This window comes from Bactrocera oleae, chromosome X (genome assembly GCF_042242935.1).
Source record: "Bactrocera oleae isolate idBacOlea1 chromosome X, idBacOlea1, whole genome shotgun sequence".
In the NCBI taxonomy this organism is placed as follows: domain Eukaryota; kingdom Metazoa; phylum Arthropoda; class Insecta; order Diptera; family Tephritidae; genus Bactrocera; species Bactrocera oleae.
Genome location: NC_091541.1, coordinates 35,405,894 through 35,417,460, shown reverse-complemented (window position 1 = coordinate 35,417,460; position 11,567 = coordinate 35,405,894). Strand labels below are relative to the sequence as shown.

General features: G+C 34.7%; 1 long non-coding RNA gene across 2 annotated transcripts; it reads right to left on the bottom strand.

The window, feature by feature from the left end:
* Window positions 1–4,677: 4,677 nt before the first annotated feature.
* On the bottom strand, window positions 4,678–9,278 carry LOC138858163 (uncharacterized). 2 transcript variants are annotated; one of them, XR_011397387.1, is made up of 5 exons: window positions 9,014–9,278; window positions 8,765–8,961; window positions 7,949–8,698; window positions 7,207–7,872; window positions 4,678–7,120 (listed from the first exon to the last, which is right to left on the bottom strand). It is a non-coding gene; the product is annotated as an uncharacterized lncRNA (long non-coding RNA). The 2 variants fall into 2 exon arrangements; XR_011397386.1 differs by having other exon boundaries at window positions 9,058–9,278.
* Between the last annotated feature and the right edge of the window lie 2,289 nt (window positions 9,279–11,567).

Below are 11,567 nucleotides of genomic sequence, written 5' to 3'. Positions count from 1 at the left end.
ATCCGATTTCGCCCATTTTCGTATTATAACATAGACATATGATTAGAATATTATGTACCGAATTTGGTTGAAATCGGTTAAGCAGATCCCGAGATATGGGTTTTCACCTAAAAGTGGGAGGTTCCACGACCACTGTCTAATTTTGAACGCAGTTCCTATAAAATCATCTTATACCATCCCAGAGATAAAATTTAATGTCTCTGGCTTGTTTATTGCTTGATTTATCGCACTTTTAGTAGTTTTTAACAGTACCGTTATATGGGGAGTGGGCGGGGTTGTCACCCGTTTTCATCCATTTTCACACCGTCGATAGAGATGTTAAAAACATTTGTTTCCAGCGAATTTTAACTGCAGATGCCCTTCGCTAATGTGACCCTTTGTACCAAATAAGAGTCCTGTATTTTGTTGTGGAGCTAAGTTATGGCAATTTATTTGTTCTTAAAATAGTCAAAATTTAACCGTTAATATCTTTTAAACGGTTAGGTTTTCGAACAAAATCAAGAGATAATTTTGTAGAGCATTTAATTTCCTTCTATAAAACGAGATATGTTTTTATTAGTTGGAAGCAGGATACGTATCATAGTTACAATAAATTTATTGTAGTTTAGCTTTTGTACATGCATATTTATTTATGCTTGAGGTTTCAAAAATTCTTTTACCGTAGTTTGTCGCAATTTTCCTTGACTTGTCAAACAGTTTCCAAGATGACTTTCCAAAGTTTTGCTGTACTGGAATCCCGTTACCCCGCCACTAACTAATTTTTCAATGCGGCGAAGTTGTTCTAGTGCTTAATAATATGATTTAATTTGAGATACATCCCCGGCACATACTTCATTTAGGTCTTCGTTTTCTCTATCAGATAATTTCTCAGTAACATTTTCGTCAGTCAATGTCATTATGATTATCTTCTGTATTAACAATTTCGTCGATATACAAAAAGTCATTCGAGTACTGACCTTGCTGATTTCATTCAAAGCCGATAAAAAGCTCCACTTTATATTTTAATATCTCGTTAAATGGTAAACGCTTTATCTTTTAATGCTAAAAGCTACAAATTGTTACATGTGGATCCCGTTACATCTTAACATGTTTATGTTCGTCCTCACATTTTCACATATGGTGTGTGTAGGTACTCTTTTTACTTGTATATAGATTTCAGTTGTTCGATTTAGTTACTCTACCTTAATTTAAATTATTAATATTCGTTGTTCGCAAATAAGAGTTTCGAGTTTCGTTACAAAAGGTAGTGAAAATAAAAAAAAGTAAAAAAAAAAACTATCCACGTCCGGTCATGAGAGTGTCCGGTTGTGAGAGTGGTTTGTTCTGAAAATTTTCCTGAATTTTGTTCCGGTTAAGAGAGGGGTTCGCTTGTTGGAGGGTCCTTAAGTAGAGGTTTCACTGTATTACGTAAAAAAACCTTAATATATCAAAAGGGGAGCAATGTACATTGTGTTGTTGGTAGGAAAATTAGTTCTGACAAAATAGTATGATTTTCAGTGGCTGTTCAAATTGTAAAATTGAAATTTTGAATGGTTTGTTCAATAATAATTTTATTTAAGCTTCATTTTTGTCATCCTCGCGTATTGGCAAGAAGGAAATCCATATAAAAACGAATTGTGGTTTACCATTTCTTTACAAATAACATTTGAACATGAGCACGAAGGAAGGGAATTTTGAAACATTTATGGAAATTGGCCAATTAAAACAACTAAAAAATGATAGCTGTTTGAGTTCACACATTAGACTTCTGTTCCAATACTGTCTGTGGTGCTGTTTGTATAGCACAATTCCTTATAGCAATATCAATTATTTTGCCAAACTATTTTGCCCTTCTTTTATAATATTTTTTTAAATTTAATTTTCAATATTTCACCAGTATATAAATAATCTCCCATAAATTAATTCCTTTTATTTATTTTTGTTAGTCAAATTCGCTTTTAAGGAGGGGAAATTTTTTCGGGACCTATTCAGAATGGTGTAGTTTGTTGATTTCCTTTATAAGCGGAGAAATGTTCTTGTTGTTTAAAACATGTTAGTATTTTGAAATATTAAAATATTTGGTCATATTGAGGTTAATTAGTTAATTTTTAAAATGATTTGTGATTAAAAGATATATGAAAAGAGATATATATATCACATATTAGGTGATAATATAGGTTATCTAGCTTCTAAAACTGATGTTAATTATGTATGTTTTTCTGTGGAAATGAAACCGAAAAATCTAAAAACTCATTTCTTTCCATAGTGACACCACTATAAAATGATTTAAAAATGCGTTTTTTGACAGCGCTCGCTCGAATTAGAGTTTCGTATCATGTTATCTATGTTATCAATGTGCATGCCTATTTCGATATGTATTTCCCCGTTTGACGTGGCATATGTGGTAATCGTGAAACAGTTAAACTAAAAGCAGTCACGAGCCATTAAGTTCGATTAGATTTGAAATTCTTGAAATTTAACTGTAGGAATACGAGAAAACAGGACCATTTCTTCATTAAATTTTACGGTCAAAGTGGTTGCTTTACTAATATTTCCTGTTATCTTTTTGATTACCAAACGGTACACGTTGAATAATAGAGGTGGATTCAAATTGGCTGAAGAATAATATGTGAACCAATTCTCAACCGAACAATAATGAGTAATGAGATTCCGAGTATATCTAGAGAATCAACATCATCAAAAACAGTAGTGATTGATTTTAAATACATCAGATCACCTGGCAACAACTGTTGTAACTTTTAATAAAATTAATTAATTTCGTTAACTTCTAACTTTTTAGTCGCTATTGTAGCCTGATTACTGAGCCAGTTATGATCCAAGTTAATAATTTTTATTTCCAGGAAAATATTTGCAATTCATAAATTTTTGTCGTGAACAGCATTGCAGAAATTTATGCATTGCGTATTTGATAACAGTTCTATTCTACCATTCCCAATATATAGCAATTGTTTGGAATATATTTGTGCTGGTGAATAAATTTGCAATTGTACGCGCATATTTATGGTCAATCAAATCATTTCAACACTTCACCATAAGAACGATTGTTTCAACTTTCGTTAATTTCAATGGCTAAAAAAACGTAGAATGTCTGTCCTTTTTAATATTGCATTGTTCTGTGCAATGCTTTAAAAATATTTGTGAGCTATTATGCATTCATCTCAAAATATGATTGAACTTTTTCTCAACTCTGCAAGTCATCCGCTATTTCATTTTTATGATACATGTTGTGTTTGGTTAGCGAAGGTGCCGCAATGCCTGAGGATGCAACTGCCAACTGTTTTTTGTTGTGATATTTTAAATGCCCTGCTGATTCCACATAAATTCAGTTACTTTAATAGCATATTTTACTAACTTAGATAAATAAAATACTTCAGAAAAATAATACACAAGGAAATACGAAGGGATCGTGCGCTGGTGGCACACATTGTTTTCATGTTCGTAACAGATCGCTGCTACGCAATTACGGCATTCCTCGAAAATTTTAATATTATTATCAATTTTTTGTATGTACTATGCAAATATGTATAATGTATGCATGCAAATAGGCATAATATAATAGAAATGTTTTAAAAAAGTGTGAATAAGGATAAAAATCAGCTAAACAAATATATTTTTGAGCACCGCGTACATGAAGCGTTAAAGAATTTGAGAATGTGGTATTATGGGAAATGAACATGCAGACCACCCAGCTCGGTTTTTTGAATCAGCACCTACCTTTTTAAATGAGCCACATGACAGAAACGACCTCTGTAATAATCTGGATCGCTACGTTCACAAAATTCGACACACGGAATGGAAACATTTTGACCATCGGTACTCAACCTTCAACCCTACAAGGACAAAAGTTGTATATCCTAGGGAAATATCTCGCTCACAAGCTACCATCTTCACACGCCTAAGCATTGGCCACACACAATTCTCACATCAGCACCTTCTTACTGGCAAAGCCAAACCATCATTCCCTTTCTGCACAAGTACAATAAAAGCACAACTTTTTTACAAATTATCAAGAAATGTTAATAATTCCTTCGTTTGTAAATATTATGAGTATTTATAACTTTATCACCGATCGTAACCTACAAAATAAAATATAACTGTATATTTAGTTTGTAATCTTAGATTTTTTTTATCAGAGTCGTGGGCTTTAACAGCTCGTACTCTTATATCTATACCTATATTATTTTTTTTTAAATTAGGTTTAATACTACATTGTATATTGCTCCTAATAAATATATAAATAAGAACACATACAATATGAGACAATATACAAAACAAACACAAAAGAAACATATGCATACACTATATTCAACATTTAACAATACAAACATCCCATCTTAGATCGGTCCTTTGCGAGCAATGGATTACTCCACATATCAGATGTCAAACTATTTTATATTATATTTTTATTTTTAAAACTAGCTGACCCGGCAGACTTCGTATTGCCTTACTAAACGATAAATTAAATACCTAAACTTTTGTATAAAATGATTGCAAAACAAACAAATCGAATCCGTATTTAATAAAAAAGCATTTTTTTAATAAACCATCAAAGTTTTTTTTATTTTTTTCGACATAACATGTTGCTTATTTACAAAACAGTTTTCCTGATGTACTGACTATTTTTAAGGTTTACATTTAACTTTTATATTTATTTTTATACTAAGTAGGTACCACTAACACCCTAGATTAAAACTACTTACAAAATGTATGATTTTTTAAAATTTGAAATAAATGAATTTACAATAAAAAAAGATGTTTACAGACGCACACGGTCAAAAGATATTTACAGTCTGTTAATAATTTAAAGCTTTCTCATAAACTATATTTATACTCTCGCAACCTGTTGCTACAGAGTATAATAGTTTTGTTCACCTAACGGTTGTTTGTATCACCTAAAACTAATCGAGTTAGATATAGGGTTATATGTATATAAATGATCAGGATGAAGAGACGAGTTGAAATCCGGGTGACTGTCTGTCCGTCCGTCCGTCTGTCCGTCCGTCCGTGCAAGCTCTAACTTGAGTAAAAATTGAGATATCTTTATGAAACTTGGTAGACATGTTTCATGGTACCGTGAGACGGTTGGTATTGCAGATGGGCGTAATCGGACCACTGCCACGCCCACAAAACGCCATTAATCAAAAACAAATAACTTGCCATAACTAAGCTCCGCAATAAGATACAAGACTGTTATTTGGTACACAGGATCACATTAGGGAGGGGCATCTGCAGTTAAAATTTTTTTTTAAAAAGTGGGCGTGGTCCCGCCTCTAATAGGTTTAATGTGCATATCTCCTAAACCGCTAATGCTATAATAACAAAGCTATAAACAAATAAGCAAATATTTTTAGCACTTCTATTGACGGTGTGAAAATAGTTGAAATCGGGTGGCAACTCCGCCCACTCCCCATATAACGGTACTGTTAAAAACTACTAAAAGCCCGATAAATCAAGCACTAAACACGCCAGAGACATTAACTTTTATCTCTGAGATGGTATAAATTGGCTTTATAGGAACCGCGTTAAAAATTAGTCAGTGGGCGTGGCACAGCCTACTTTTAGGTGAAAACCCATATCTTGAGATCTGCTCAACCGATTTCAACCAAATTCGGTGCATAACGTTCTTTTCATGTTTCTATGTCATAGTGCGGAAATGGGCGAAATCGGACTACAACCACGCCTACTTCCCATGTAACACCATTTTCAATTCCATCTGATTCTTTCACTTTCCACTATGCAAATCAGGTAACAATGATTATATCGGGGTAAAACTTTGTGCGAATAATGCAATTAAAGTATGCCACCTTGCGCCCAAAAATTGTCTAAATCGAACCAAAACTGTTCAAACCCCTAAGTACAAAATATGTGGACCCCAGTGCCTATAGTTGACCTTCTACCGAAAATATCAGTCAATCCACAAAGAAATCTCAAACGAGTATACCATTTGACTTTGAGAGAGTATAAAATGTTCGGTTACATCCGAACTTAGCCCTTCCTTACTTGTTTTTGTTTTGTTTTGTGGTGCGAAAATAAACAAGGAATATGGTTTTCTGACGCGCGAACACGCGACGTATAAATGTTCATGCGCGAAACAGGGAAACTCTAAGTTGATTCCATAAACTTCTAACGACTGCCCTTGCGATTTATTTATGGTCTTCGCAAAGACCAGACTTACTGTCCTTCAACTGGTGTTCCTTGTTTTCGACGTTGATATGATTTCGATGATACGTTTCATGTATAATAGCGTGGCATGTCAGCATACAGCAAAGTGCAAGCAAAATCATCAGTTTGACAGACTATGAAGAAGCTTGTTAATGTTGTCGACGGTGAATGTGCCGCCCTATCTGGCGCGTTAGATTTGTTAAAATAAACTCGTTGACCATTTTCTAAATGGACTGCCAAATGGACTACTGTAGGGTGTCTTTCATGGATGGCAAATGAAAAGGTACGTCAAATTGCTTCGTTGCTACTTACATAGCGACCCATCTGGTATTGTGATATTTCATCATTAGCATTGGTTACACCAAAGACAGCCATATCACTACCTTTGTTAACATATTTACATATGTACTTGTATGCACTTTACCGACTTCACAGAGTTACAGGATTCGACATTGATGTGAGTCTCAACCGCTTTGGACAATATTGGCGATGTGTCATGTGTTTGATAACTACTGCATGCAATTTTGGGTCAACTATTTCATCTGGAATTTCAGCTGAAATTATGGAATCAATCTCATCTGGTCTGATTTTGTCCACTAACCAGACTAAACTGTGCGCATGTGGCAATCCAAGCTTTTGTCATTTTACAGAGTACTTCCAACAATAGACTCGGACATACACACAATGCTTTATTAGGATATTCATGAGTGATTTTAATTTATGTTTAAAAACTCTGGCAGTTATGTCATGTCTACCAACTAGTGTTTGGCTATGTAGTAATTCCCTCTCGATTTCGGACCATTTTTGTTACATGTGAATGTAAAAAATACATACATGTCAACTGCAAACTGATGAAAAAGTCGTTGACACATCAAAATATGATTTACTTCACCTTGACGGATCATGAGTCTGTATGAATAGAAATTCATAGAACTAACTTTTTTGTCGGTTTCAGTACCTGCAATAAAGAATGATAATTCTTTAAATTGTTACTTAGATGAATTGAATTTAAAAATACGATTTCATTTTGTTTAATTTATTTACCTGTTACTTGATTTACCATTTTGATATTAAAATGGTATCCATCTTCCCCCTGCCAGAAGATCAAAGGATATTGTAGTGCATCATAACTCCTGTGTGTTTCAGATACATGTTTTAAATCACTATTCCGACGATGAAGCACAATATCTCTAGATTGTAAATTTTCTTCCACAATGACAACAGCCACTTCATTAATGGTAGGTGAATTAAACCTCCTTGTATGTTCACAGGCAGGTGTTTTGTCACTGTTAGGTTGTGAGCAAAACGATTATCAATTTCCGCATCTGAATTGCCCATAAAATAAATTTGTAAAAAGTGGTGAACTGCATCAGGTAGTGGCAATAGTGCTCCCAGTAAGTGATAAATTTGTCCTTGTATCTGTAATTTTCTAAAATTTGTCCATTTATTATTTCTGATATATATGTTTTCATTTTTATATATATAGATATAAGAATTAGTAATTCACTTCACAAAAATAGTTATAAGGATTCAAAATAAAGTTAATAGCTGCTAAATGATAGAGGTAATTTTAATATTTACGAAGAGTTCTGAGTCGGAGCAGATTTTAGTGAATAGGTCTTTCGGTAAAAAGTTGCTTTACATTTTCGAAAACCAGTTTAATCGACTTTTCATCAATTTCATATGATGTAAAGTTTTCTATAGCGGGCTCTGCAAAAGATGAAAAAAAAGATAACATATATTAGTTACTTAAGATATTATATAATATAAAAAACTCAGATCTTACCGAAATAAAAAGTTAAACAATCTGTATTTATTAATCGCTCTTTTGTTTTTCGAGCCATTCCAGTTGACACTGAGCAAAACGTTGTCGTGAAAAATCGAACATGGATTTTATATAGCAAATCTGGAAAACATTAAAAACTCCAAATGACTTTTCTCTTAACAATTGATTGATAAAACTGCAAGTCATTGCGAGCTGGACGTAAGCGCATACAATAATACTGTATGTTTGCGCATAATTTCTTTTAACGCTCTGATTTCGGCTGAGAGGCAATGAAGTTTATTTTCCACATTTTTTATCGCTTCACTTTTTACTAGTTGCCTTACGCTAACTTCACAATAATTAACACTTATCACTTGCCGTTATGGTTTGTCCTCTATTGCTAGATTTTGGAGTAATATCCGAGGAAATGAAATGATTTTTATAAAAACTATATATATATATAATATAACAAAACTGCCTTTATTGCTCACATAATAACATAATGCTCGAAATGGATGAACAAGTCATTACTCCTTTATTACTCGATTTTGGTATTAATCCATTAACAATATTAAACAATTTTTTACTGGGATATTTACCTAGTTTAAGAACTTGTTTATAAACAAACATGCACATGCATTGAGTTGCACACTTAAAAATAACCGATGTCGCATGGCAATACAATATACACACTTAGTATGTAGATAAGATAGATTTCTAAAATAGTATAGAAGCGATAAAAATAGTAAAATAAAACCACATTTTAGAAGCCTAAAAATAAATGAAATTATTGTATTTAAATCAATTATTAACTATTAAATTTGCAAAATTACTTACTTTTCTTGGCTATCCATTTCTTTATTTTTATAAAACAGCTGTTTGACAACAAAATGTATTTCACTTCATGTGGTGGCTTTTTTAAGATTTATGGTTTCTAAGCAAGAATAACCACACAAAAAAACTTCACAACAAACCTTACAATTTTTTCCTGTGCTAGGGCTGTTAAATAATCTTTGCATACTGTTTATTTACCACTGAAATAAGTAAATATGAGTGATATAATAGTGAGGTGAGCATAAAATCTACGTTTGTTCAAAGTTCAGCCAACTCGACTTCAAGGGTAAACTAACCGCTATTAAAAAGTTAGGCAAAATATGTTGATATTAATAACGGAAGCGGTTAGATGCGGAAGACTTAAGTGGATTATTGCGGATTGAAATTAAACACGACCTATCTGTTCGAAATCCTTTGTTGAAGAGAGCGAAAAAACGGAAGCTAGATTGACAGCAAGCACATAAGTGCTGCCCAGCAAGCTTTAAACATACTGTAACGGATTTCTCGATAAATCGTCTACCTGTAACTCACTCTTGAGTTCGATCACTGGATTGTTAAATAAAAGTCCCAATTTAATGGCTACATACTTATCTTTATTTCTTATTCCAACAACTTAACACTTATTGCTCGTTATTCGAGCTTACAACTTCTTGCTTATAGCTTTATTGCTCTTATCACGACAACACTCTAACTAGAACTGTGTTTGCTGCACAATCCGGCAGCCCTTATATAGTAAATCTGTAACAAAACATTGCTTCTAGAACATTCTGGCAACTACGAATTCGCTAACTAGTTGCTTCTGGCAGTTTATCGTTGATTCGATTTTGTTCTATCATCTATGTTCGTCACACTGTCCTCCACCTAAGTCTGATCGTCCCGATTAGACATATTTGCGATACCAAACACAAAGCTTTTATGTCCCCCATCTCGTCTTCTAGGCTGGTGCTGACATCGTTAGCCGTCCTTCTCTTCTTGGAGTTAATTCCATCCGTTTTTCGGATACTCAGTTTCTGGTACATCCCTTGACTTAAAGCTGACTCGAGATTCCATTCTTGATCAGAACGTAACTCCATTGGAACACCGAATCCCGTTACCAACTTGTTGATGAATGCCTCTGCCATTGGTTCAGTCTCTTGGTTAGGAATTGTGTATACTTGTGGCCATTCATTGAAATGGTCCTTGACTACCAAAACATGATTATTTCCTAATTTATTGGAATTTATTGAATGGACCATCTTCATACACGCCTATTTTCTCAACTGGCGCACGCGAGTTGTGCTGTTTCATCTGCCCATGACTCCTGGACCTTGATCCTTTAGCTACAATGTTCTCAGCATATTTCGCAATCCTTTCTATAGCTGATTGACATTCAGTCCAATAAAACCTTTGCTTCAAATGCTCCAAGGATTTCATGTCTCTCAAGTGCCCTCCTCTTGGACATTTGTACTGCACGTTAAGAACATCAGGAATTCCAACCCTTGGAACAACCATAAGTACTCGGAAGAGTTGCTTATTTTCGCTTTTCCATACTCGATGCAAGCAGCCATACACTAACTTTAAACTGCTCCGTTCTGCCCAATATGATTTTGTGACTGGCCTTCCTGTAGTTATTTCTCCAATCGTTGTACATTGGTTCAACTCCACCTTATGTAATGCACCTTCCAATTCTGGATCTTCTTGAACAGAGTCATCCGTTTCAGGTTCAATTTTATGCTGATAAAAGGTTCCTCACAGTCAGAAGAGCAAAAAGCTTGGATACCAGCACAAGTGTCCTTACAGTTGGAAGAGCAGGAAGCGTGTATACCATCACAGGTGGAAGATCAGCATAAAATTGAACCTGAAACGGATGACTCTGTGCAAGAAGATCCAGAATTGGAAGGTGCATTACATAAGGTGGAGTTGAACCAATGTACAACGATTGGAGAAATAACTACAGGAAGGCCAGTCACAAAATCATAATAGGCAGAACGGAGCAGTTTAAAGTTAGTGTATGGCTGCTTGCATCGAGTATGGAAAAGCGAAAATAAGCAACTCTTCCGAGTACTTATGGTTGTTCCAAGGGTTGGAATTCCTGATGTTCTTAACGTGCAGTACAAATGTCCAAGAGGAGGGCACTTGAGAGACATGAAATCCTTGGAGCATTTGAAGCAAAGGTTTTATTGGACTGAATGTCAATCAGCTATAGAAAGGATTGCGAAATATGCTGAGAACATTGTAGCTAAAGGATCAAGGTCCAGGAGTCATGGGCAGATGAAACAGCACAATTTGCGTGCGCCAGTTGAGAGAATAGGCGTGTATGAAGATGGTCCATTCCCCACCAATAAATTGGGAAATAGTCATGTTTTGGTAGTCAAGGACCATTTCAATGAATGGCCACAAGTATACACAATTCCTACCCAAGATACTGAACCAGTGGCGGAGGCATTCATCAACAAGTGGGTAACGAGATTCGGTGTTCCAATGGAGTTACGTTCTGATCAAGAATGGAATCCCGAGTCAGCTTTAAGTCAAGGGATATACCAGAAACTGAGTATCCGGAAAACGGATGGAATTAACTCCAAGAAGAGAAGGACGGCTAACGATGTCAGCACCAGCCTAGAAGACGAGATGGGGGACATAAAAGCTTTGTGTTTGGTATCGCAAATATGTCTAATCGGGACGATCAGACTTAGGTGGAGGGCAGTGTGACGAACATAGATGATAGAACAAAATCGAATGAACGATAAACTGCCAGAAGCAACTAGTTAGCGAACTCGTAGTTGCCAGAATATTCTAGCAGCAATGTTTTGCTACAGATTTACTATAT